At 43.5% G+C, this 25,050-nt stretch overlaps 1 protein-coding gene across 4 annotated transcripts in view; it reads right to left on the minus strand.

Moving 5' to 3' along the window:
* Nucleotides 1–23,714, minus strand: part of FYN (FYN proto-oncogene, Src family tyrosine kinase) — a 143,492-nt gene extending 119,778 nt beyond the window's left edge. The window contains exon 1 of one of the 4 annotated variants that reach the window (XM_055809862.1): nucleotides 23,322–23,714. The gene's annotated coding sequence lies outside the window, so the exon portion shown is untranslated. The remainder of the gene's footprint in view (nucleotides 1–23,321) is intronic. The other 3 variants (XM_055809861.1, XM_055809865.1, XM_055809864.1) reach the window with 3 other exon arrangements.
* Between the last annotated feature and the right edge of the window lie 1,336 nt (nucleotides 23,715–25,050).

A 25,050-nucleotide genomic window follows, 5' to 3' on the forward strand; every position in this document is an offset into this window, starting at 1 on the left:
TTTTGCTTTAGCTTCAGCATTTCTGCCTTCTGTAGACTTTTTCCTGTCCTGGCTGTATTTTATGTCTCCACCAACTCCTCCCTAGAACCTTTTCTCAACCTTTATTAAACAAACAAACAAAAAAACCCAACCACCAAAACCCACACCCATATACTTTTCCTCACCTTACCCACAGTCTGACAGATGCCCACTTAAACTCCCAGGCTTGCTTGCGATCTGCTGCCTGCACGCTCTGCTTAAGAGCACTTTCAGGCAGCTCTTTTCCCCCCAGCTCCCTGTAACACACACTGAAGCTGGGAAGAAAGCCCACCTGGATACTGCTGCTCTTTCTCCTTTACTTTAGGAAAGTATAACTCTGGAGTGCTGCTCTCTTTCAAAAAGAAGGCTGGATGAAGCTATGATCTCCCAGACAGGACCAGTCCACCTCAAGTACAAGAAACAGGGTTTGTTCCCAAACAAATAAACAGCCTCCACTGAGGGTGGCAGGAAAGCAGCACAGAAAAGGAAATACTGAAAACACGTCATTTCTACTAAGTCTTTGTCAGTGAGTCTTCATTTCTTCACTCCTTGCAAAGTCTACAATACCAATCCACTTAAACATTAGTTTGCAAGAACCTGCGCCTTCCTCCTCACTGCCTATTTCCTGACTTGAGCATGTTCACAGGAGGGTTCACAATTCCTTTACTGTCCTTTTCATTAGCAAGTATGAAGCCTTGCACTTTACAGCTTTCTGTGAGCTCTAAAGATCAGGAGATATAGTACTAAAATGCAATTTTCTTGCAAGTAAGCACAGGAAAAATTAAGTGGAACAAAAACCTGCAAACACTGGTTACTTTAGCTGGGCTTGTGGTTCGTGTTAAGATGTCTCCCTTTGTGGATAAATAGTACTTTTTCTTCAAAGACTGAACAGGACAAGCAACATCTCCCCAGATTGTTCCACTAACCACTTTTTCCCTGAAGACAAACTCAAAAGACTTTTCACTCCGGTTTGCTCCCTGCCATCTCCAGCTGAGCAGCTGACAGATACTTCAACTTGCCCAGGTTGGTGCAATTTTTGGGACTGGAAACAGGACATTGGTGTCACAGAAAGTGGACTGCTGAGGGAGAGGGCAAGAAGATACAGGTAAATTGAAATATCTCCTTTAAATCCTTAAAAGTGTTTGGAAATCATGTAGATGTGGCATTTTCTCCTAGCAGGCTCCATCAGTGTTTTGCAAGGAGGATTTTCATTGAGACACAACAAGACTGAAACTGGGCTTCATTGAGCTCCACAGGTAGCATGAAAGCAGTCTTAATAAAATAACAGATGGCAGACAATTTCGATTATTAAGGAAGCAAAACCCTCAACACCATGGGCATCTATTGCCCTTCCACAGTGTTTTTGTGGCACGGATGCTTTGGTCACATAGTAATACAATGTGTACTATTGTAATCTTGCTTAAAGGCATCTCTCCTGGACTCTGAGGCAAGTGGACTAGAGCTGCATTTCATACATTTTTTTAATTGAATATTTTTTCCTTCACATGCTGTTTTAACAGATGAGTGCCTCCAAAATGAATCACGAAACGACTATTTCTCCACAAACATACACTATAAGTAAATGTGTCAGCACAAAACCAGCACACTAACAAGCTTAAATAAAAACAAGCAAAAAGACAGAATTAAGACCAAAGGGCCGTACAGTCCATTTGGGAAATGCTTCCTGCAGCTGGAGTGAGAGAAGCTCCCTGCAGCGCTAACATCTGCATGAGCCAGAGGGATAATTTCTTTCCCCCTCTCCCCAGAAAGAAACAGGGAGGGAGAAGAGGAAATGGCAGACTGCAGATAATCTCTATTTTACATTGACAGACAAAATGACAATGGAAAAGACCACTGTCCTCTGGAGACCACAGGAAACCAGTCACAGGATATGGCACTTCCAATTCAGTAAGTTCAGTGTACGCTCTTGGCCGCTTGTGTCCTGAAATACAGATGGATTTTTCTTAAAGCTACAACCACAAGCAGCATCGCGTTTTGCAGACCCTCTTACTATTTCTATGTTAAAGAATATGAGCATATTCTAAAATAAATACACATATACTTAAGTCTAGAAACAATGATACAAAACCTCTTTGATACACATATAGCACTTATGACCTTGTTTACTTAGCTCCATTAAGCGCAAAGAAGAAAACCTCTCACAGACACACCTGACCTGTTTTTTTCTGTTTAAAGAAGCAAAACCAAAATTGCAAATCCTATTTCCATCAAAAGGCTTTTATGTAACCTTTTCTCAGAGCACAGTATCAATGTTTACCCACCTCGCTCAAAATGTCATCAACATCATGTTGGGGACATGCAGTATGAGTATGGGCACTGAACCAGCTTTTATTAATACAATAATGTTAATGGGCACAGGAAATGATTGGGGTTTGTGTTTTTTTTTTAATTTTCTTTAGACACCTTAAAGTGTTTCATCAGGTGTCCAAATACTTCTGACCAAGGGCTTTTCAGGATTTTTCCCCCTCCTTTTTTTTATTATAACTCATAAGCAGCTTATGTAAGCATATCAGGGATTATATGAATAAAATGCTATTTTGTGGTTTTAAAAATATTTTTACTTCAAACAAATGTCAATTGCCAAACAAGATCTTTTCTCCTTCTCTCCCATAACCTCCTCTAACAAATTCTCCTCATTTCCTCTAAAAGCCGAGGTGGTAGTAACAAAACAAAATAAAACAACAACAAAAAAAAGGAACATAATTAATAACTTTTCAGAACTCTGTCTGATAATATTTATTGTTATATATATTGTTATTTTTATATTATTAATATAAGTGATACAATATCTATCTGATAATAAAATAAGCCTGTCACATTCAATTTATAAAGCCATTTTGACACTGAAAACCATAATTTTTCAAAAACCACAAAGAACTTAGCTTTCCTTCCTATTCATATATACAAAATTTTTCTGACTGCCTCATTACCAGTTGCTCAGTGGCTGCCTTTATGCCTTATATTTCCTTGCACTCTGTCAGTACATATGATGAGGAAATTTCAGTTCACATGTAACAAAGGGTTCATTTACAAACATCTCATTTAGCAAGTAAAAGTCATACGTAGTTTCTTCCTTGCGTGTGTTCTGTGCATCCTATAATCTCACTTACCAGCACAAGTGCATTTCATAATATCTTATCACACCCATTGCAAGCACTCCGGAGATTTATGTATTTCCCTGAAGTCTCTTGCTGAGTCAGAAAAGGACGACAATGACTTGATGAGTTTGTGCTTTGGCATGCAGGGGTGACCTCCAAACAGTTTTGAGAAGTGTTTTACCACTTATTTGTAAACATAAGATAGACTAGGTTACAAAGTTAAGAAAAATTAACCTGAGAGTATTAACTGTCAAATGAGACGAGGGAAGTGAAACCATAGGACTGGAACGCTTCACAGCAACGCATGAAAAGGGGTGGTGATGGTTAATTAAGATTGTGCTGGTAAGTGCCAAAAGTCAAGTTCTCAATATCCCCTACACATTTCAAGTATAATTAGGTTTAAAATAAAACAGAGTAACAGTGCTGACAGACACGGGATCACTTGTTTATATTCTGACTCTGCTTTGTGTTACCTGTAAAGGACAGTAAAGTTTAATATATATCTATAAAGAGCTGCTTCACATTCTAAGGTTTAATATATATGCACAGAGAGCTGATTCACATTCTTCAAGACCTGAAGAGCTCTTAGCATGGCACAGACCAGACTCCTATTACTGCTTAAAAGAAGAAAAAGTCACCCAAAACCACACAGTATGAGTCAGATAGTTAGAACAACAGAAGTCCGGGTTATAAGATCCTACAGGGTGCCAGGTTTCCTCACACTTTATAAAACACACTGTCTCTAATCCACTCGGGTGCCTCAAAGCCGACCCGTGGCTCAGACCGTTCCCCTCCACCACCACGTACAACACTGTCCCACCCACAGGAACAGAGATGAGGAGCCTGCAAACGCCTACAGTCCCAACAGCACTGAATTTCCGTTCTGCATTTGTATCTTTCTTGTTTCTCACTCACACAAAGGCTGGTTTGTCATCTTTGCCACAAGCACTGCAGGCAACAGCAAATTAGTGTGGTTCACATGTGCTGACTTGCAACACCAGTTCACGGCGAGACCTCTCCAGTTATCGAGTGTGCTGCTTCAAAACCTGAACAATATAAAGCTTCACTCCTTAGCTTCCACTCCCCCTCATCCCACTGCAGATTCATATTTGAAGATCAATTACACATATTTGCATGACAAAAATATTAAGGTTAAGCACACAAACACTAGACTTTCCAGAGCTGTTACTGGTTGTGCCACCTGCCCACCCCCAACCTGCCTGTGACTTCACTGTGATGAAGTTCTTAATTATATGATCATACAGAATGTTTTCCTTAAGAGCATGGTCTCCTTCAGTGCCTAAAATGGCTGGTGCTTATTCAATGTAGTCATTTAATACTTTTTTTTTTCTTTTTGACATTCACTGTCATTTCACAGAGTACCCTTCCTAGCCTGCTCTGAAGACACAACCAGTTCACTCATGGGTCCCCGCACTGCTCAGCGCCTGAGCTTTCCCTCACAAAACATGCATTTTTTATAGTGTCTTAAGACACCAGGAGTATTATTGGCACTTTATCACAAAGAGAAGATAAATTCAAAAGTGGTCTTTATTTAGGTGCCCAGTTTGAGACAACCCAGGCCTGACTATGCAGTACACTCACAGCAATGAGTCCATTGACTTCCTTTGCAGTTGCACGCACTTGACACTTCCCCAGTCACCCCACAGTCTATCAGCACAGCTACACAGCAAAGTAAGTCATTTGTTGTAATGGCATGTGCTTAAGTGGATTTTCTTTCCCAGGTGCCTAGCAGATCCTTGCTTTTTCCTTCCTACAAACATCCCCACCTCCTTCATGTGGCACCTCCCAGCTCCTGTGACAGATGAAGCTGTGATTTGGCAGAAGCCAATCTCTCCCATTACTGTCTCTGTCTGCTCATGGGTATACTGAAGGACATGGAGATCTTCTCAGCTGAAAAGCCCAGGATAACACCATGCAATTAAAATGCAGAGTATAATACACACACACTAACGCTGCAAGCACTTACGCATCCTTGACTTAAGGAAAAAAAGTAATCATGGAAACGTTCTTTGAAATGAGGCTATTTTAAGATTGTTAAAAGCAAACTAACCTTTCCCATCCCCTGAGAAATTTTCATCACATGAGTGCCCATGATTAATCAGCAGGCTGATGCACAGCCTCTCCTTTTTAAGCTCAGGGAGAAACTGGAAACTTCACGCTGCTGCTGCTTCTACCTCTGTGCTAACCAGAACTGAGAGGGAGGGCAGGGAGGTACACAGCACTTCATTTACCAACAGATTTCATGGGTTGTTGCTATGACCAGAAGGGAAGAACTCAAGTCCTCATTTCAATTACCTCTAGATCAGACAAACCAGACTCTGGAATCCACTTCTTCCTCAACCTGCTTGAAAGTCTTTTCCCTGCTGTGGCCTATGCAGAGAGGCTACAGAAATCAGTCAAGTCAATTAAAAAGGAGAGAGAATGGGAACGGAGTACCTGAGCAGCCTTGAAAGATGGAGAAGGCTTTTACAAAGAGGCAAGTTTTGCTCAAAGTGACTGTAGTTTACTAGCAGAAGTAATGCAGGCAGGAATTACACACAGGCTTTCAGGGCCTGTGCCCTTTCAGTCTTCTGTTTCTTAACATACGCTGAAGATAATAGAGATGCGTATGAATACTGATGTCAGCCGGATAGAAGAAGCTCTCCAATGACTGAAGCGTAGAAGAGAGCAGCTAGGTATGTTGGAGATGCTCTTCCCTTGAACTCTCTGAGATTCAGTAATAACCTGTGCTCACCATGTCTCAACTTATACCATTAAGGCAGGAGTGATTTGAGATCCCTCCTCATCCTAAGTTTCTACGGCGCACAACTTTGTGCCACCCTCTGGAACCATTCTCAGAAAAGCAGATTCATAAAACCTCACCTTGCGCTCGCCCGCCCTTATTTCAACATGCCCGTGTGCTTTGTGGTTTAAGGCCTAGCCTGAGTCAATGCTGATTTAAATGCATACATGTTATGGCAGTACTGGATACAGGCACTGCAAAAAGCCAAGTGAGATACTTGGTAGAGATTATGGGCAGGCACTCCTCCCACTTAGCACCCATTACAGAACATTGCTGATGTACACACACTAATAGCAACCAGAAAGCTGTGGGCACATGTTTGTAACTGAGCAATAAAAGACTATTCTTTGCCATACCAGTACTTAGAAAAACCAATTTCCCTTACAGAAGCACTAGGTTATTAGTATAGAAGTATTGGCAATACTTTAGGAATGACACATCTCCAAGCACTTCACTCTCCTTTAACAGTAGTGTGGCAAGTCTCTCTCAAAAGCAGCAGGACTATTACAACTGCAAGCTCCTAACTCTCTGAAGTAGCTGTGAAATGATCAGTTCTGGGCATGTATTAGCAGCCCACACAAATATATAACACAGGGAAGATAACAAAACCAAATTACTACATACACAATATTTCCTTCTAGACACTTCTGTGTAGCAGTTTAGGTGAAGATGACTGGGAAGAAAAGAAGGGGTTGTGCCAGTTGTGAGCAGGCACAGCTAAACCTACTGGAGTTTAGGGTGTCATCATCTCCGTGGTGAGGTTAGATGTCCGCACCGTAACTGCCTGCAGCTCAGCCAGCCTGCAGCTGTCAGGATGCCTTTGTAATGTCAGCCCAGGTACTCCAGGAACAGCAGTGTGGACAGATGGACAAACCCCCACACTCCCTTTTACCCTTTTCACCAAGACCAGGGCCAACACCCCAGTCTGAGCAAGCTCCCCAGGCGTGAGCAGCCTGCGACAGGCAGACACAGCCCTTCTGCTCTCTCACAGGCTCCTGTATGTAACAGGAGAGTAAAACCAACACAAACCATGCCTCAGTGTAACTATAAGGGTCTGACTCAGAGCTCTGCACAGAAAAACGCTAGCTCATCACGTGTACAAGGGCAGCAGCCTCTGGCAGAAGCGCAAGGTGAGACCAGTAACACATTAAAACAGAAAAGTAACATAAAAACCACATTAAAAAATAATTTTAAAAGCACTGTCAAATCTTGAATATATCTATTAGAACCCTCACACGGGCAGATAAATCCCTTTCACTGTATCAGTTTAATAAAAGAAAATATCAAATTAAGCCAAGTGGCACAATCTGTCCAGCCCTACTCAATGAGAACTAATACAGTATGCTTACCCACAAAAACTGAAAAGAGAAGATGGCTAACAAAACTGACAAGTCATCCGATGTTTAACAGGAACTCCCCAAACCCACCAAGTTTCTCAGCCACCAAGAATGGCAGCAACAGGTTTCTTCTTCTCTCCCCACTCCTCCTTCCTTCTTTTTTTCTAGAGGATGCATTTATCTTGAAGAAGAAATAAAGAAAAAAGCAGCATGTTGACTGGTACCTTTTGCTGCTGTTGAAAATGCAGAACAAATATGAAAAGTCAGAGCCTGACACTCTCAGAAGAAAGGGCTGTCCCTAGTCAAAACTGCTAGATTAAAATGCAGAGACAGAAGTCTCAGCCTAGAAAAAGAATGGAAAGTTTTGACTGCTCCCCTTTCTTCTCTCTTCAGCCCCAAATTTCTCTTATACCAAGTAGTTCCCATAATTGTCGCTGAAATCAGACAGGCCAGACCTTAAAGGACCCAGGCACACAGTTCCTGGAACGGAGAATGAAAGAGATACAAATTAAACTTCATTTTTAGCCTGTTAAAAATCCCTGTTCCTAGGAAAAAAGAGATTGAAAATGACTTTTACATATTCTGCATATTACTCACACAAATTTAAATACAGTGAGGCATTATTTCTGGTTACACACAAGTCAACCATTTTTCCAACAGACTTCAGGAGGAACATTACTCAGATGCAGATGCAGTCAAGTCATGTCACCAAAATGCTATGACTGGGTGGTAAAGCAAGTCTGGGAGATTGCTGGGTATGCCTAGAAGGCAAACTGGCTATCAGGTTTTAAAATCCTCTATTAAGCATTGCATGTTCAAGCGGCTTGGGTTACTTTTGTTCTATAAAAGCCTGATAAATAGGTCTATTAACATAGATTCTGCATTTAACAACAAAAAAAGAAAATAAAAAAATTTAAAAATTGCTACTTCAGGTATTGAGCGACTAATTTTGGACTTCCTAAAATAAGGGTCACTGAATTTAAATACCAAGTTGTAATCACTGGGCCAACAAAGCTTTGTTTCCTGTGGATGTGCCTTCTTGTTCTCCCCCTTACTTTCTAGTCCTGGTTCTTTGAGCCTTCCCTTTCACCCACTCTTTTTTTCCATGTCTGCTGACACCCCAAAGTGATGAGGGAAGAGATACGGCTAGTCAAGCAAAACATAATGTGCTGACTTGGTTTGGCAGCACTCAGTTGCCTGACATCCATGAGCACCAAGCTTGATCCCTCCAGGAGGGCTAAAAGTATGTCTCCTTGGTATGTCTGCCTCTCCTGAAAAAACAGTCAGTCATGAAGATCATTCACAGCCACCTTCAAACTTACTCAGAGATCAAAAGGCTCCAAGTTTGAGGGACAAGTGAATGAACTGTGTAAGGCTTATGCCTACAGGAAATCCAGAATATACAAAATCCTATGCTTTTAACATTTATTTCTTTTCCATATAAAAAAAATCTACTATACTCTTTAATATTCTGCAATATGCAGTCAACTGTATTGTGTGGTCTCTCACACTACAGCAAGAGGGACAGAAGACTGCAGGTATAGTTTCAGGAAGCCATAAAAGTGGCACATATCTTCAAGTATTCATCATCTAGACATGAAGAATTAATTCTACTTCAAATTATTAAGCTTAATTTGTTTGATAAATATTGTTCCTAAAGAAAGAAAATTTGTACCTAGGGAAAAAATGAAATGGTATTAAAAAACTGAAGCAAAGAAACCCAATCCAAAGGTGCCAACAAGGAACTTAAAATTTATTTTGAGAATTTTGGCAACTCATCATAGGTGAGCTCTCACAGGAATACCAAAATTAGGTTAGCAGTTTCTTGTGAACATCAGGTAAAGAAAAAAAAATTAAAAAAATCAAGAAGAACTGCCAAGAAGGTTTAAGCTGAGTTTCAGGGCTTAGCCACTGCTGAGTAGTAAAAGGTCATCCAGGTCTCACTCCCCTTGAGTCAAAAAAGGGTCAGATTTCTTCTTTAATGTGTTATCGGACTCCCCTAGAAAAACCCAAAACCCAAAGAAAAATCTATTCAAACCCAGTTATCTACATATACAGGCAACAGCATGTACTATGCCTCTAATCCAAGCACATGGCACATACTCAGGTAATTTGCAAAATTAAGGTTTAGTGATTAAGCTATTTGAGACCCTCCCTACCCCTTTTTTGTTTTGTTTTAATACATTGTATCCCTTCCTTTGCCTCTTTAGCAAATGTGATAATTGTTTTTAAGCTACTAAAAATTAAGTCTTGACAAGAGTGACACTTAGAAATTCCTACAACATAGAACCAGAGGGAATAAGAAGCCACCTCGAAAGAGCAGTCAGTATGTTATGTGCTTAGGGTCAAAAACTAAGAAGCTGCTTTTCAAGCAGTAATCCACCACAGCTTGCGAGAAAATAAATTCACAAGATGATGGGGGGGGGGGGGGGGGGGGGGGGGGAAATCTGGGAATCTGACTCACATTTATAATGTAAAAGGGCCATTTCTGACATTTTTGGTTCATACACATATCGTGCACAGGCAGCGGGTGTGCCTGAACAGCCCAAGGTCAGCTATCCTGGAAAGCATTCACATCTTCATGAGGGTATGATATTTGGCTGGGGAGAGAGTTGGTGGGCTTGTGTGTTTGGGCAGCACTACTGATGTTTTAAGTGTTGCAAAACAGAGGAGAGAAAGTAATTTTAAATTACTTACTTCTCCTGAACACCACAGTGGGATGGCCTCAAGTGCCTCATACTGAGCAATGCCCCAGCTCTTACCATTCCTTTTATAGAGGCCTTTGCTTCTTTAATATTTTTTTGCCAGAGGCATTAAAAATGATGTACAAAGAAGTCAGTGTATTGCTTGGAAATATCTGCCAACATTAACAGAAGAAGAAAACAGAACATTTTTAAGGATCATATTCTCTTACACCCTTCTATGTACCAGCAATTTCAAACCAGCATATATTAGCCACAAATCGACTCTACCAACTATCTTCCAGATAGGGCGATCAAAATACATGTATTAAAAATACCCGAGTTCCACTGGTGGAACCAATCTCCAACATGTCTTATATATCCTAGATTTAATCAGAAGGTGTTAAAAAGCACATACACATTTATTCCATGAGAAAAAGACCACAACCTTAGAGACTTGCTGTGGCAGCTCCTACCAGACTGCACTGAACCTTGGTGACCCGATGAACTCATGTAACACCTTCAGCTCCAAATTCCAGCCTCTTCCTCTCCTCCAGAACCACTGCAATATTTAAAAATTTGGGGTTGGTAACACTTGCTTCCAGTCCTGCCACCGTCCAGGTTTTACTCAAATGAGTGGTCAGGGACAGGATGCAGCAGACTGAAGGTGCTGGCATTGTCTGGAGTAGGTACTGATCTCCTGTGCTCAGTGCTGTTGCCTCATCTCCTGGAGTTTCTACCAATATAATATACATTACACACTTTTTTTGGAGAAGAACACCTTTTGCAACTTCTCTAGTTTGGTAACAATAGCCTAAGTTATCTTGCATAACCAGTTTAAGCAAATATTAAGTATGAGCTGATATACATCCCCCTCATCTTCCCACTGAAACTATTTTACTCATGCTGCCACCAAACACCAGAAAGCTGGTGAGGTTTTCACATGACATATCAAAACTGGAACAAAAATTCAAGATGCTTTACATTCTCACCTTTTCCCCTTTGAGAGCTTACATACGGCACCAAGTGACCTAGTTTCTTCCTAAATTAAAAGCAAACAAATAGAAGCATGCACCCCCCTCAAGGTGGTCAACCTCATCTGAGCAGCCATGGTTGGAGTTGTTCTCAGGCACTGCCAACAGCACCTGGGGACGGTTTGTGTCCCTGAGGCGTCCCAGGGGTGAATGTCAACAGGCAAAACTCCACATTTTTCCACATGACCAGTTTAATAGTAACCTTCCACTTTGGTATAGCTCTTGCACACGATCCTTCTGCTACACAATGATGCCTGGGTAACCTGAACAAGCTGTGTAACCCAAGGTCCCTTTCTGTACCAGGTAGGGCATCTTGCTCACCTCTAAGCACCAGTCAACTCAACCTACGACGACAACTGTACGGAGTGAAAATATACAACTAATTCTCTAGGGAAGGGCAAAAAATAATCCATCTTTTTCTTTTTTAATCACCATGAACATAAGTAGTTCTGCAGCATTATGATCAGAGCTTTGTGAACACTCATTAGCTCAGGGATAAACAGCTCATTTGTGTTGGGAGACGAGAGGATTTGCGGGCAAGGCAAGGAAGGTGAGTAACAAAGACGACTGGTGTAAAGAAGCATGAAGACGGGAGTGCTGTAAGCAGGGTTATGGAAACAAAACAGGTGAAAGAGGGACCTCTGAAAGAGCCTCTGGTGGCCAAATACCCAAAGAAAAATCACAGGAGCTAAAACTGTGGTGGCAATAGCCAGAGTACAAAGGAAGGCTTTGAAGAAGTTCCCTGGTGGGGACGAATACTGACAGGAAAAAGAAAACCAAGAAAAAGCCTGACAATTCCTCTCCCTTGCCCACCTTCCCAGCTCACACCTCTCCACCAATGCTTCCTTATATACCCACTGAGCTTTTAAGAATTCTTTCTTCTTTGGTTGGACCCACATACCCAGGAGGTTCCTGAGGCACAGCAACCGCTCAGGCCAGCCACCACCCTCGCCACCAGTCAGCTGAGCAGCAGACACTATCCAGTCCACACCCCAGACACTTTGCCCTCTTGCCACCTTTCCAGGAGCCAGAATTTCCTAAGCTAAATACTAGTATATTACACATTAAAGCAGGCATATACGTGCAGAAGATTTATGCCTTCAGCAGCTCTCCCACACTGGGGTGTGAGGACGTCTGAGCTAGGTGATGTGAGCCGCACGCTCCTCGAAGCTGGAGCAACTGCAGGACAAGTCCCACGTGCACAGGTTTAGTGATGATTGTGGGTTTCTCTTGTATTCCGATTGTTCTGGAGTTTTTTTCAGGCAAATATTAACTTAAGTACTTAAACCCATTAATCATAAAATTCTCATTTTGTGTGTGTTTGAAAAAAGAATATGAAAAATAATGATCAACCAGTGTAGGAAGATTAAACCTTTAAAAAGCACAGACTATGGCTAGTCACATGTACTTCAGTCCCCTATAATAGTGCAACTCACAATGATAAGAGTCCCAGAAATCTAGTGGAGAAGAAACACCTTCTGGGTATAAAATCTTAAGCACAGGTTATTGTCCCATAGCTACCAAGAGGCTCATCCGGGTGGCACACCTGTTATTTCAGTCCTCTTATTTGCTACCAAACATTAACTTTAAAGTGGGTAACTTAGCTAATAGCTAAAGTACTGCCAGGAAAACAAACAGAATACACACAATACATCTCTTTGCATATGCTGTTTACTATGCATTTTCTTTGCTGTTTTACCAAAATAATCACTGTGATACAATCTTACTGCTTCAGGTTATATTGCTGTATGCAGCGTGAAAGTCTGGTGCAAAAATCCACTGCAGGGAAAATGGAAATCTTTGCAGTCTTGTGTATGTAAACACTGGTTTGGTCATCTGCTTCATGTAATTGAAGCCAAGGGCCATCTCTGTTCCAGCTCTTTTTGAGGTGATACAGAAGTTTGCAAGTATTCCCCTGCAAGGGGGAGTTTCCACCTTCCCAGCTTGAGGGAAGTGAAGACAACTGACAGCAACTGAAGATCTGGCACCAAATAAGCAATTTAATTAGCTGGCAGGTGGAGGAAAGTAATTATTCCTCTCTATGCAGCATTTGTGAGACCACATCTGGAGTACTCGCTCTGGTTTTGGGAGTCCTGGGAAAAGAAAGATTGACATACTGGAGTGAGTCCAGTGCATGGCCACCAAGATGCTGCAGCACTTGACATACAAAGGAGAGAGAGAGACCTGGGTTTGTTAATTGATCCTGAGAGATACTCAGAATCTGACTGGACAAGACCCCAGCTTTGAAGTTAGATCTGCCTTTGAGGTTAGCTTTATTTTGTTCAGGGAGATGATTTAGAGTTCCCTTCAAACCTAGGTTCTTCTGTTTCAATTTTAAAAGGAAGAAGAGCTCATCTCAGAGAAGTTAGAAGGGCCATTAAAAGTAGAAGAGTTCTTCTAGTAATAGAAGAATAGAACAACTATTAAAAAGTACTTTTAGAAAAGGAGTGTGTTAGCTCTAGAGAGAGATCAGTTACAGAAAATAAATTACTACAATATGGTTGGGGAAGGGGGAAAAAAACCCCAAAATTGTAGGTGATCATTCCTTCATGCAAAACTAGTTTTGGGTTTTTTTTATCCCCCCTAGATTAAAAGCATGATGTGAAAGAGTCCAAAGCTACATACTTGTCAATATACACAGGTTTAGCAAGTTCCCATGCCAACAATCATAAAGTAAATCTACATGATGTGGTTTGACTGCCATTTTCAAGATATTTTCCTAGAAATTATACCTCACAGTGGCAATGTATTGCTGATTACAGAAGAAATTCTTATTATTGCAGTTTGTGGTGACTACATTATTGGCAAACACAGACCTTATTACCCTTGCAGAGTTGTTCATACCTGCATTCTCTTAAGATCTGTGATATCTCACTTTTAGAAGAGAATGTTAACAATGGTCCAGTGGCTCTAAGAAATCCACAGAAATGTATTAACACTTCAAAATCAAATTTGAGACAACAAGCCCTCTAAACCAGTTTACTTTGAAAAAGTCTCAGTCATCAAGTACTCTCCCACTCTCATGGTGACATAATTTGAATGTCGATTAGATCCTTCTTTAAAAGAGGAGGATTGAAAACAAATGCTGCATACAGTTGAAGTCTTTTTATTAGGTAGCTGTCATGGATGGACTTCCCAAGGAACATAATCGTTCTTCTTCAGCAGGGCAGATAATGTTAAAAATTAATAAATAAATAGATAAATAAATAAATAAATAGAAGATTAGTTGTAAATTTAGCAGCAATTTTTTAAAAGCTAGTTTGAGTAGTCTTTGGTGCCATGAAAATGAACATTCATCTAATTAATCTACTCTTTCAGGTCATCACTCTCATGTTTCTTCTTTTTTTGTGTCAAAAAGTAAAACATAGCCTCTACAGCATCATGCATTGCTGCACAGATACACTCACAACAACTATGAACACATCATGATGCTCCTGGAAGCAGTGCAGGCACATCAGCATGATGCTCCTCCTGGGCTGCTGGGGCTGTCCTGACGCTCACACACGAGCTCTTCTGTCCACCTCGGCATGGTGCCATGCTGACATATCCCGACGCTGAGGCCTGCTCTACCCAAGGAAGTAAAACCAAAGCAATGCTTTTTTGACCCACCATCCACATTCAGGTCCAGATTATTCTCAGCAGTCTGGCTGTGCCACGTAAGCTCTAAGAGGATGGCAACTATCTTCTGTAAGACACAAACTTACATGGCAAATCATGGAAGAGTTGACCACAAAAGCAAAATTTGGCTGACTTGTCTAACACCTACAGCTACGCAGTCAGCTTCATAACGCAGAATGAACCCTTTTGCATGGGGAGGAAACAGAAAAAAACAACCACCCAAACAAGGTACCCTTACAACAGTTCAAATTAAGACTTGCTGAAAATGTAGCAAGAGCAGAGACAAGGTCACCTCACCCTTAAAGAGGTCACTGAATCACAGGTGCCAGAGCAAGCCAACAATTTTTAAAAAAAAGGCCTATAAATGAAAAAAGGTTTTAAACCTTTCATAGGACTAGCAGCAAATTGCCCTTAATGTCAAGTCATCAAGTATTGCAAACCAATGCTTTCCCCATCCTGCCTGCAACGAGTGAGGAGGAGGAAGAGGGACACAGTCTTCACTGCACACTTTTTGTCTGTAGCCTTTTTTGTTCCTTTTTGGCAGGCCCACTTGTACATTAGGACAAGGAGTTCCGCAGTTTTTAAGCATGTCAGTAATGCTGCCCTAAGCAAGAAAGATGGTCAATGCTCATCTTCTACCTCTCCCAATGCATACAAGGTCATTTTTGACCTTCAGATGTAAGGGATGTTTCTTCCACAAGGTCACATCATTCAGCAGCTCTCTTCTCAGCCAAACTTCTGGGTTCATTACATTTCCTACAAAAGGGAAACTCCTAGAGAAGTGGTCAAAAGAAACTGAAGCAAACACTACGTATGTTTTTTGGAGAGCATACAGCCTGTTACACTGAGAGTTAAATCTGGCTCTTCAGCTTGCCAGCTTCTGTACACTGATGGACTTACAAAGTTTTTCAATAGTAATTATACTAATAGAAGGAGTTGCATTAAATACATGCGTTTGATTTTTTCTTTCTTTTAAAGGTGGTTTGCCTCAGTCTTTCTGAGTAACATTGAAAAGAGATTAAAAAATTAAAAATAAAATAAAAATCCAGTTACTATTTCTCCTCATCAGTCTAAAGTATGAAGTCTTACAAATATAAGAACACTGACCACTCAAAGACACCTGGAGAACTTAATTCTTGAACAAAAGACCTGTATATGGCTAAAGGCTTTAATTGAAAATCATGAATGACCTCAGATACTGTGCTATTCAAAGGATTCACTTTAAATAGTTCAATTCCTTCTTGAATGGTGAAACCAACAAAGCATTATCAATGAATTTGGAAATGGGACCTAGAACGTCTCTTGCTGAAATCATCAATTCAAATGTTGCCCAGGGTGATAACAACCAGAGATTTCATGTTCTATTGGCTATCTTATAGCCAAATGCCAGAAGGAAATTTAGAAGTTTTCAGTTGCTTCCCAGGAAGGCAGACAGGCAACAGAACAGGCACTTTTACTGGTTTTCAGACAAAAAACCTTACTGCATATGGGCGCCCTCTCTGTATTCTTATTATTCAGACCTGCCCATTTTCAAACATTATTAGCATATAGTGACAATGTGCAGGAGGACCTGTCCACAGAGGAGTCTAAAAACATGCAAAAGGTCATTAATTTTACCACCAAAAATAAACTATATGTAAATGCTCAGTGTTTAAGACAAGAAACAGCCTAACAGCCTAGTCAGACAATAAAGGTTTTCATTCTGAGTCTTAGAGATGCTCTTTTTTTTTTCTCCTGGAAGAAAATACATCATTGCTTCCCAGTGAGAGGCCATCCACAAAGAAAAACCCAGTCCCAAGAACAAACAAATATTCTTTAACATGAGAGCTGCTTTCTCTTACACCTGGTCTCCTCCCCCTGGGGTTAAAGCAGCTGGCTGTAGGATGCAACCATCACCATCTTCCAAACAGGGATATCAGCTGGTCTTACACCAAGGCCTAAGAAATGACCAGGTATGGGATTAAGTTATCCCAGAAGAAGAAAAATACTTCTGTGGAGAAGTGATAGAAGTCCAGAAGTTAGAAAGTAACATACAAGCTTCTGCTGTTTTTTGTTGGTTTTTTGGGGGTTTGGTTTGTGTTTTGGTTTTTTTGACAGTTAACACAGCCCCTGGAGTCACAGGATGTCATTTGATACAGAGATAGCTACATCCTTCATTAATATTGTTGTAAAGTTTGTATGGGCTAAAAAAAGAGAGAAAAAGTTTGTGAGCACTCTTACTGTGTGCCTCATCGACAGCCCAGAGCTGACACAAAGTTGTTCACCAACGTTGCTGCTAATCTCAGCTCCAGCTAGGTGCCAGTGCTTTCATCTCCCGGCACGATGCTGCAACGCAGTATGCTGTCATGGCTTCGGGCTTAGAGAATTTCTGAACTAACCAGCAACAAGTCTTCCCAATTATTTTGAGCAAGAACATCAACTTCAATTAAAAAGCCCAGGGCAATTCTGAGTTTAAAGGTCAGGTACAAAAGGGAAAAAAACAAGACAGTGGCAAAAATAAAATAAATTAAAAAAAAATCAACAATATCTGTACACTGATATCAGAAGCCAAGATAGGAACTACGTGATATTCAAAGTCATGCCAGGAAAACCTTCAGAGTTGCTTCTTTTGTAAGTGGTACAGCTGCAAGTCAAAGATCAATGTTGTGTAAAGTGCTCTTTCACACACAGGTTGTTCTAAAACAAGGGAGGTTGGAAGGTCTTTATTAATACAATAAAAAGCCTTCAAATGAATGTTAACATTTGTTTAAAAAACCCACACAAGTAATAGAAATTGTAAAGAAAAGGGATGCTAGGAACTACCAGATATCACCATTATAGAACTCTAATGGAACAAAAATTTTTTCTTAAAAAAAACCTGAATGGGTATTTAATATTAATCTTCATTCTCATATCCTGTTTAACTTCTCTGTATAGATTCATATAGCAAACTGAGGACAAGATAAGAATTATCTGGCAATAACATTTTCACCTTGGACTACACCAAAAAGGCTCGAGAACTATTTTTGTCAAATCTGTTAACATGGGAAAACTGGAGCCAAGAGGAAAAGGACAAACAGAGAAGATATTTCATCCAAGTCAAGTCAATCGTTTGAGGTTTCCTCCTTCCTCCTCCAAAAATTGCAAAAACAAGAGTTAACTGCAAGTTTAAGTGGTACCAAGCTATTAAAGCAAATATACACACACACACGCGCACACAGCTTCCTCTGCCTGCTTCAGCTTGATCTGTTCAAGGTCCCTCCACTCCAGGTATTTCTTTGCTTTTTCATATGTTGTGCTGGTGCCATTACCACCACTTTCAGCTTCAAAACACTTTCCAAATTCACCACTGAGAGTGACATAGCTTTGGTGAATAAAACATTTTCCCAGTGTTTCTGGAAGCTTCGGTACTGATGGTACATTTTGCCCGAAGGCCTCAATTTTAGGTAAAAACAGATTGTTACAGCCGTTAAACAGCCAAGGCTTTAGATATTTATCTGTCTTTTAGAGCTCTCAGAACTGTTGCAAGGCAGCATCAAGGATGGGAGGCAGCTCCTCCCCAGGCCACCCCAAGAGCTGTGAAGCAAAGCTATACTCAAGGTAGAGCCTTTGTTCAGGGCTGGCTGCTGATAGTGCCGCTGACCACAGGGCTGTGTCTTGTGGGGACAGCCCGGTAACTGCTTTCACAACACAGGGTCTGATACTATTAAAAGCAGCTCTGGCTCCTTCGAGGAGCTCTGACTGGGCTGCTTCATACTTCAAGGCACTGAGCACATCAGTCAACAGCCGCTTCTCAGCATGCCTCCTTTCTGGTTGTAGCCACAGAGTACATAAAGCAGGATGGGACAAAGAATTTTCGTGGGCTAGAAAAGGCATCCAGTCATTTCTGACTCCTAAAACCCCACCAAAATAAGATAAAATAAATAAGCAGAGGGGTGACCTCTGCTCCCATCAAAACATTTTCACATTGCAGCTGTCTTGTATAAACCATGTCTCAATGTGAGGAACATCAACTAACTTGCTCTAAGAATTTAGGTTACTAGCTTAAACAAGTAGGATTATTACTCACAGATACTCTTGGAAATTATAGCATGGAACAAGCACCTTTTAGAGGTGCAAGACTTCCCTGAATCAGGAGATGCTGAGCTGGAAAATATGAAGTAACTTCTCCCCAGATCACCTTGTCACAAACATCAGCAGATCCATTCAAATTGGGATATTTTTGATACAAAAAAGAAGCTGCATTTTGGGAAGGACAAGAAGTTTAAAATTAATTTGCTCTCCTCTCCCCTGCTAAAAAAACCAAACAAATTCACTCAAGCCATCTAATTCAAATCAGTTGATATTGCCAGGCTAGCTTTTTGATGGCTTTTTTGGATTAAAAACATTCATTCAAATTCATGGTAAACAAGGAGTAGAGTTGGTCAGGAAAAATCTGACAGTCATTTTCTGCAAGAAAATCTAGTTCTAGACATATCTAAAAGCTCCATAAAACTGTTGCTGATTTTATACTTCAGTAAAGCCAAGATGTCAAAGGTTCTGTTTTGTTCCAAACAGGTGCCAATATTTTCAGTAGAAATCTGTGCTTTCATACAAAGTTACCATTCAAACCAGTCAGAATCAAGATGAGGTGACATGTTTTGATTGACTTGAAGTAATTTTATTTTTCACTTCCCCCAGTAAAAGTGCTGATACTGTTCAGTTTTGTTCCCATTCCAAGTGAAGCAAAGTTCTGAAAATCCTTTACAAAATGTCTTTGTTTTCCTGCAGCCAGTCGTAAGGGGAACAACAGGGCACTTCTCCTTGGCTGCAAACTCCCTTATGGTCAGGCCTGTTTCTAGTTTCAAGACTCAAGGACATCTCCCGCAGACAGGTTTAACTTGACCATTCTCAAACAGAGAGGCAGCTTACCTGCCTGAAACCAAACCAGTGCTTGAGCATGTTAATAAGTGAGACTGCCCTACAGCACAGTGCTAATGAGGCCCACACACTCCTTAAGGAGCATCACACACTTCCCAGATGTACTGAACCAACTTAAACCTTTCACGTTTCACCTGGATCTGTCATTTCTCAGTCTAGAAGTCAGGCACTAAGGGCAAACCCCATGAGGAGATACAAAACCTAGAAATCCCGATTCTTCTACACCTGCATGTTTGTCACCTATCGAAATACAAAATGCAAAGCTTTTCTTTTTCTTTCTTTTTTTTTTTTAATATTAATATCTTATCAAAAGCAGGTTAGGGTTTTTGTACTAAGAGCAAGCCACTTTACCATGTAAGACACCCAGCAGCCTGCTGCAGACACAGCGCTGGAGTTTCACCTCCTTCTGAGGCACTTTGCATTGGGTGGTCCTGGCAGCATCTCCCCTGGCTGTTGAGAGTGCAGCTCCGAGGCGCACGGTGTGTTCAGCATGGCGCAGCAAGCAGCTACGCAGGTGCAAGATCCACAGAGGTTGCAATCACTCTGATAACAAGGCCTCAGGATGCTTCACACTGAAGTACACAAACCCTTTTGTGGGTTTCACCCCAAGTCGCTGACTTGCATAATACAAAACTGTAGACCTTTTGTCACCAAAGGAGTCCTTAACTGCTGGATTTCAATTAGACTGCTTGGGTGAATTAGATTTGTGGGTTCAAGCCCTGGTTTTGGAGTAATGGGTCAAAATTACTTGTGAAGACACTTCTGTGGGAGCTGCAGGGGTGGGAAAGAGCCAGGAGTTGTTGGTTTTCTCCCTCTGGAAGGAAGGTCACTTTGACAATACACACTGCCAACAGCAGACCTGCCCATAACGCAAATTACAAAGTGCTGTCCATGACACAAACAAACGCCATTATTATACATTCAAAGTAGTGCCCAAACTGAATTAAGCAGAACTTTACAAAACAAGTTTGAATCAAATATTAATGTGTGCCCCAGAGAAAAGGACGAAGGGAAAACGTGAAAACGTGTCCAACTCTCTTCCTGAAGTAAAAGCACTATAATGCAACAAAACAGCAAAGTAAAGACACTGGTTAAATAAAAGTAATTGGGCATAAGGTGGTCAACAGCTTTAAGCCTTTCTTAACACAACTAAATACATGATATTGTAGACGTACGATGTTACAGTGTTATATCATCACAAAGGCACCGGGCAGTTTTCACTCATTTAGCCACAATTTTACTGTGCCTTAAATTCAGTGCAGACTATACCATGTCCAGATTCAGCTTAACTCAGCTAAGCCATAGGGCCAATGGCTGTCTGTATCAGTCTCCACCCATGCATTTTAGATTACACTATTCAAGGCATTTCACCTAAAGGTCTTGTGAAATCTAGTAGAGTATCTCAAAAATAACTAGTTCCCAAGCAATGCTTTATCTTACTCAAATGACACAGAAATTTGTTAATGGGTCCTACCTTTTAAAGGTACTTAAAATGAGTGTTATTAATAAGCAGCTTCTCTGTATCACCTTCTTCACTTCTTACACTGACTGCCATGCCCATACGCCAAAGCTGTTTATCCCTCACTGAAGACATGTATTTATTCATCATCAAAACAATTCCCAGAGAAGCCTGCTCAGGTTTTATACTTAACTGGTATTTCATGCCACTACATCTTCTACCAGCAGGCAACACAGAATTTCTGAAACAACATGCCTGAAGCCTAAACCACAAAACACCACAGCCAGTAGCCTACCATTACACAACCTCATACTGGAAATTCTTATTTTTGCCAAAGATGAGCCATGTAGATGAGGCAGTAATTTGTTAGAGGTGGAGAAGCAGCAGGCTTACAGGCACCCTCTAAGAAGCACCTGAACGTTTCAACAAACTAAGAGAAATCTGCAGCCTGCTACCAATAAAGTACAACTTTTGAAGGCATTAATTAGGCAATCTTCCTTTCTCTTTTTCATTGAAATCACAGCTTTGTGGGGTAAAAAAGGCTTAAGAAGGAGCCATTGTTTTTTGTTTGTTTCCCCCCGCCCCCAAGACATTCCCTTAAAACTGGTCTTAAAAAAATATGTGAGAAGGCACTGATCTACTGACCTTCATCAAGTGTTACCAATTTTCTAAGCCTGTACATGAAGGTGCTGAAAACCCCTGTATCACTGGGGGTAAAGTAACAACCTTTCCACTTTACTGATACCAAGTAAATGTTCAATTGTAAAAACACCTTCTCTCCCTTTCAGTTTCCCACTGGGTCAAGCGGTGGCTGCAATGGATGTAACTGGGAAGTTGGAGATACTGTCTTCCCTCCCTTCCCACTCTGGTATTTTTCTTCTTGCCTCCTTTGTTCACTGAACAGAACTTTGTTTGAAGTGTGTTTTTACTCCTTCACTGCATGACAAACCCACACAGTCAGAAGACATGCTTATAAAAACCATAGATCTCCAGCAGGGAACTCAACGGTGGGTGTAATATTGGACACAGCTCTCCATTCATCATGCACATTCTCCGGATTTCAAGTTGACAGTGTCCCTTTAGCTTACTGTTCCTCCTCATGTGAGATCAGAGAAGTCAACCCTAGTGAAAACACTTCCTCCACCAGCACATAAACAAACAGATCTTCACCTGCAATTGTTCTAAGCTTTAGCCACAGAACGCTACTTAAAAACATATCAAGAATTAAAAAAAAAAAAAAATGGGGGTGTGGTGAAGAGATACTGGAAAGTGTTACAGTTGCAGGGATGGTGGAAGGAAGGATGTGGGAGTTAAGGAGGTTGTACACCAGGAGGAAAATGACAAGGTCTCAAAGGCGTTCCCAGTCCTGTGCACGCATTTCAAAAGCCTGGTCCATTCCCACTTGTTATTCAGCATTTTAAGAATCGGAGCATATCAGTGATGATGAACGACTGCAGAGGACTGCTTTCCACTCAGCCTAAACCTTCTCCTCCAGCACCAGCTCAGCCCTGCCCTCCCCATCACTGTCGAATGGACCACAGTACCTTGGTCTTGTTTTCACAAAGTGACCCCCTTCCCTCCCCAGCCCTCTCCCAGGACACACGCAGAAGCCACACAGGGCAGAACCGAGGCGCGTTCCCAGGGAAGCGGAGACTGAACGGAGCGTCGCTCGGGCGGTCGGGCGACACGTACAGCGCAGCTCTGCAGGCGCAGCAGGACGCTGGCACCCGCGGTGTGGCCTTTGGTACCTCTCGCTTATCTAAAATGTGGCTGGGAAGGAGCTGGCACCAGATCAGCGGCCTCATCTGGGGAGGCACAGAGAGGCTCTAGGGGAAAGACAAGAAACAAGCCTCTTTTCACATCCTACCACCCTTGGGCATTTTGTGCGTCCCTTCTTTTCTTCCCTGAAAGAGGCCTTTGTCACAGACGCGCAAATCCTATACGATTTATTTCAGGGGAAGAAGGTCTTTTTATTTACTTCCCCCCTCCCCTTTTTCGCAGTTCGGCGACAACAAATACAGCCCTGTGCTGCGTCCCCTCTCCCCTCCCCGGCCGGCGGCCGCGGGGGCGGGGGACACGGGAGACCCCCGGGCACGCAGGGGCGCAGCGCCCGCCGCGGCACCGGCCCTCCCCGCGCTGCAGGCCGCGGCCGGCGGGGCAGGCGGCGGCGGGGCTGGGGGGTGCGTGGGGGATACCCGCAGCAGCGCGGCCGCCTCCCCTCCCCGGCAGCCCCCGCACCCCATCACCGCCCGGGCGCACAAAGGAAACAAACGCACCGCAGCATCCACCCCCCGCCCCCGCTCCCGCTCCCCCCGGGCGGCGGCGGCGCGGCGGGCTCCGGCCCCTCCGTTACCTGAGGCTCGGCTCGGCTCAGCTCAGCGCAGCGCGGGGCCGGGGCGGCGCCGCCGCACTCACATCCTCCTCGCTCCGCTCCTCCGCCCGCTGCTCCCGGCCGCAGCGAGGGGCGCCGCTCCGGGCGCCGCTGCCTCTCCCCGCGGGCAGACGCGCTGCGCCGAGCCCCGGCCGGGCGCGGAGGCGGCGGCTTCGTGCGGCGGAAGAGCCGCAGCCCGAGCAGGGATGAGCTCGCACGGGCTCTCCGCTCTGCCGCTGCTGCTGCCGCCGCCGCCTTGCCTCCGCTCCGTTCCGCTCCGCCCGGGTGAGCGCGGCTCGGGCGCTCCCCTCCCACCAGGGCTCCTGACAGATGGCGCAACCGCAGCGCCGCCGCCGCCCGGCCCCGCTCGCCCGCCCGAAGCCGGCAGCCGCCTCCCCCCGCCCGCCGCGCCCCTCCGCGGAGGCGGCCGCAAACTGGCAGCGCCGCCGGCCTATGGCGAGGTGCGGCCGGCAGCTGCCGCCGTCCTGATTGGCAGGTGGCGGGGGAGGCGGGGCGGCCGAGGCGGCCCCTCAGCGCCTGCTGGCCGCGGCCGCGGGGAGGGCAGCGCCTGGCCGCCGCCCCCGGGTAGCGGCAGCTGCTGCGGGCGGCCCGCGGGGTCCCGGCAGGGCCGTGCGAGAGGCTGCCCGGGGCTGGAGGAGCCGAGGGCGAAGCGGCCGGGAGGGAAGGAGCGGAGGGGTGGCCGGCCCACGGAGGGGTCGCGGCCGGCCGCTGCCACCGCCGGAGGGATGCGCGCTGCTCCGCGCCCTGCTGCGCCCACCCCGCCGGGGCTCCTCCGGGGGGCGGGGGCTGGGCATCTCAGCATCCCCGCTAAATGGGAGAACAACCTTAAGCAGATTATGCCCCTTTGTGAAAGACGACGTCTTTTTTTGTTATCATGAGTTTTCATCACTAATTCTTGAATTGTCAATAGCGGGCTATAAGGCAATATGCGGAGGTTTTCCAGCAATACGGTTTTATTCCATTTTTCACGTTTAATCGCAGATTATTTCAGTCGGCTGTGTCAGCAGGAGTGTCAGCCCTGCCACGGCCACCTTCCAGGGGTGCGCCTGCTGTCCTTGGCACCTTTGCTGGGGCTTTGGTCTGGCACCGTACCTCAAGACGTGCAGGCTTTGCCGTCCTCCCATTGCAGGGCATCTTGCTCCACAGGTGGGTGATCGGGAAAGGTCTCTGTACACTTTGTGCCCTTCAGGTCCCCGGCAATGCCATAACTCTGCCTGGCATCTCTCAAGGTGTTCGTGTCCACCTTGGACGCCCACTGAAAGCACCGCACGCTCCAGCTTTGGGACCCCTCTTCAACACAACCCTGCTCGTGACCTTGGGTGTTCCTGTGCTGGTAGATTGGCACATCTCGCTGTCACTCATCTCCTGGGCTTGGAAAGCTCTTCTGCCTTAGCGCTAAGAAATCATCCTTTAGGCTCCAACAGGAACAGGAGAGACATGTAAAATACAAATGCAGAGGAAGAGGAACTTAATAAAACTTGCTGAAATAACGAAAAGAACAAGTTTTCAGTAAATAGGGGTTACATTTCTCTCTCCCTTCTCTCCTCTCTGGATTTAATTTTTGGCTTCTGGTATTCAACTGTAGAAACAGTTCATCTTGATGACTTGATTTCCTGACAAAATTAGTTTTACAGGTTCAAATGTAGACAGGATGCCTACAGCCATGTGACTATAGCAAAAAAGCATTTCA

The sequence above is a fragment of the Falco peregrinus genome, chromosome 7 (assembly GCF_023634155.1).
Source record: "Falco peregrinus isolate bFalPer1 chromosome 7, bFalPer1.pri, whole genome shotgun sequence".
Classification (NCBI taxonomy): domain Eukaryota; kingdom Metazoa; phylum Chordata; class Aves; order Falconiformes; family Falconidae; genus Falco; species Falco peregrinus.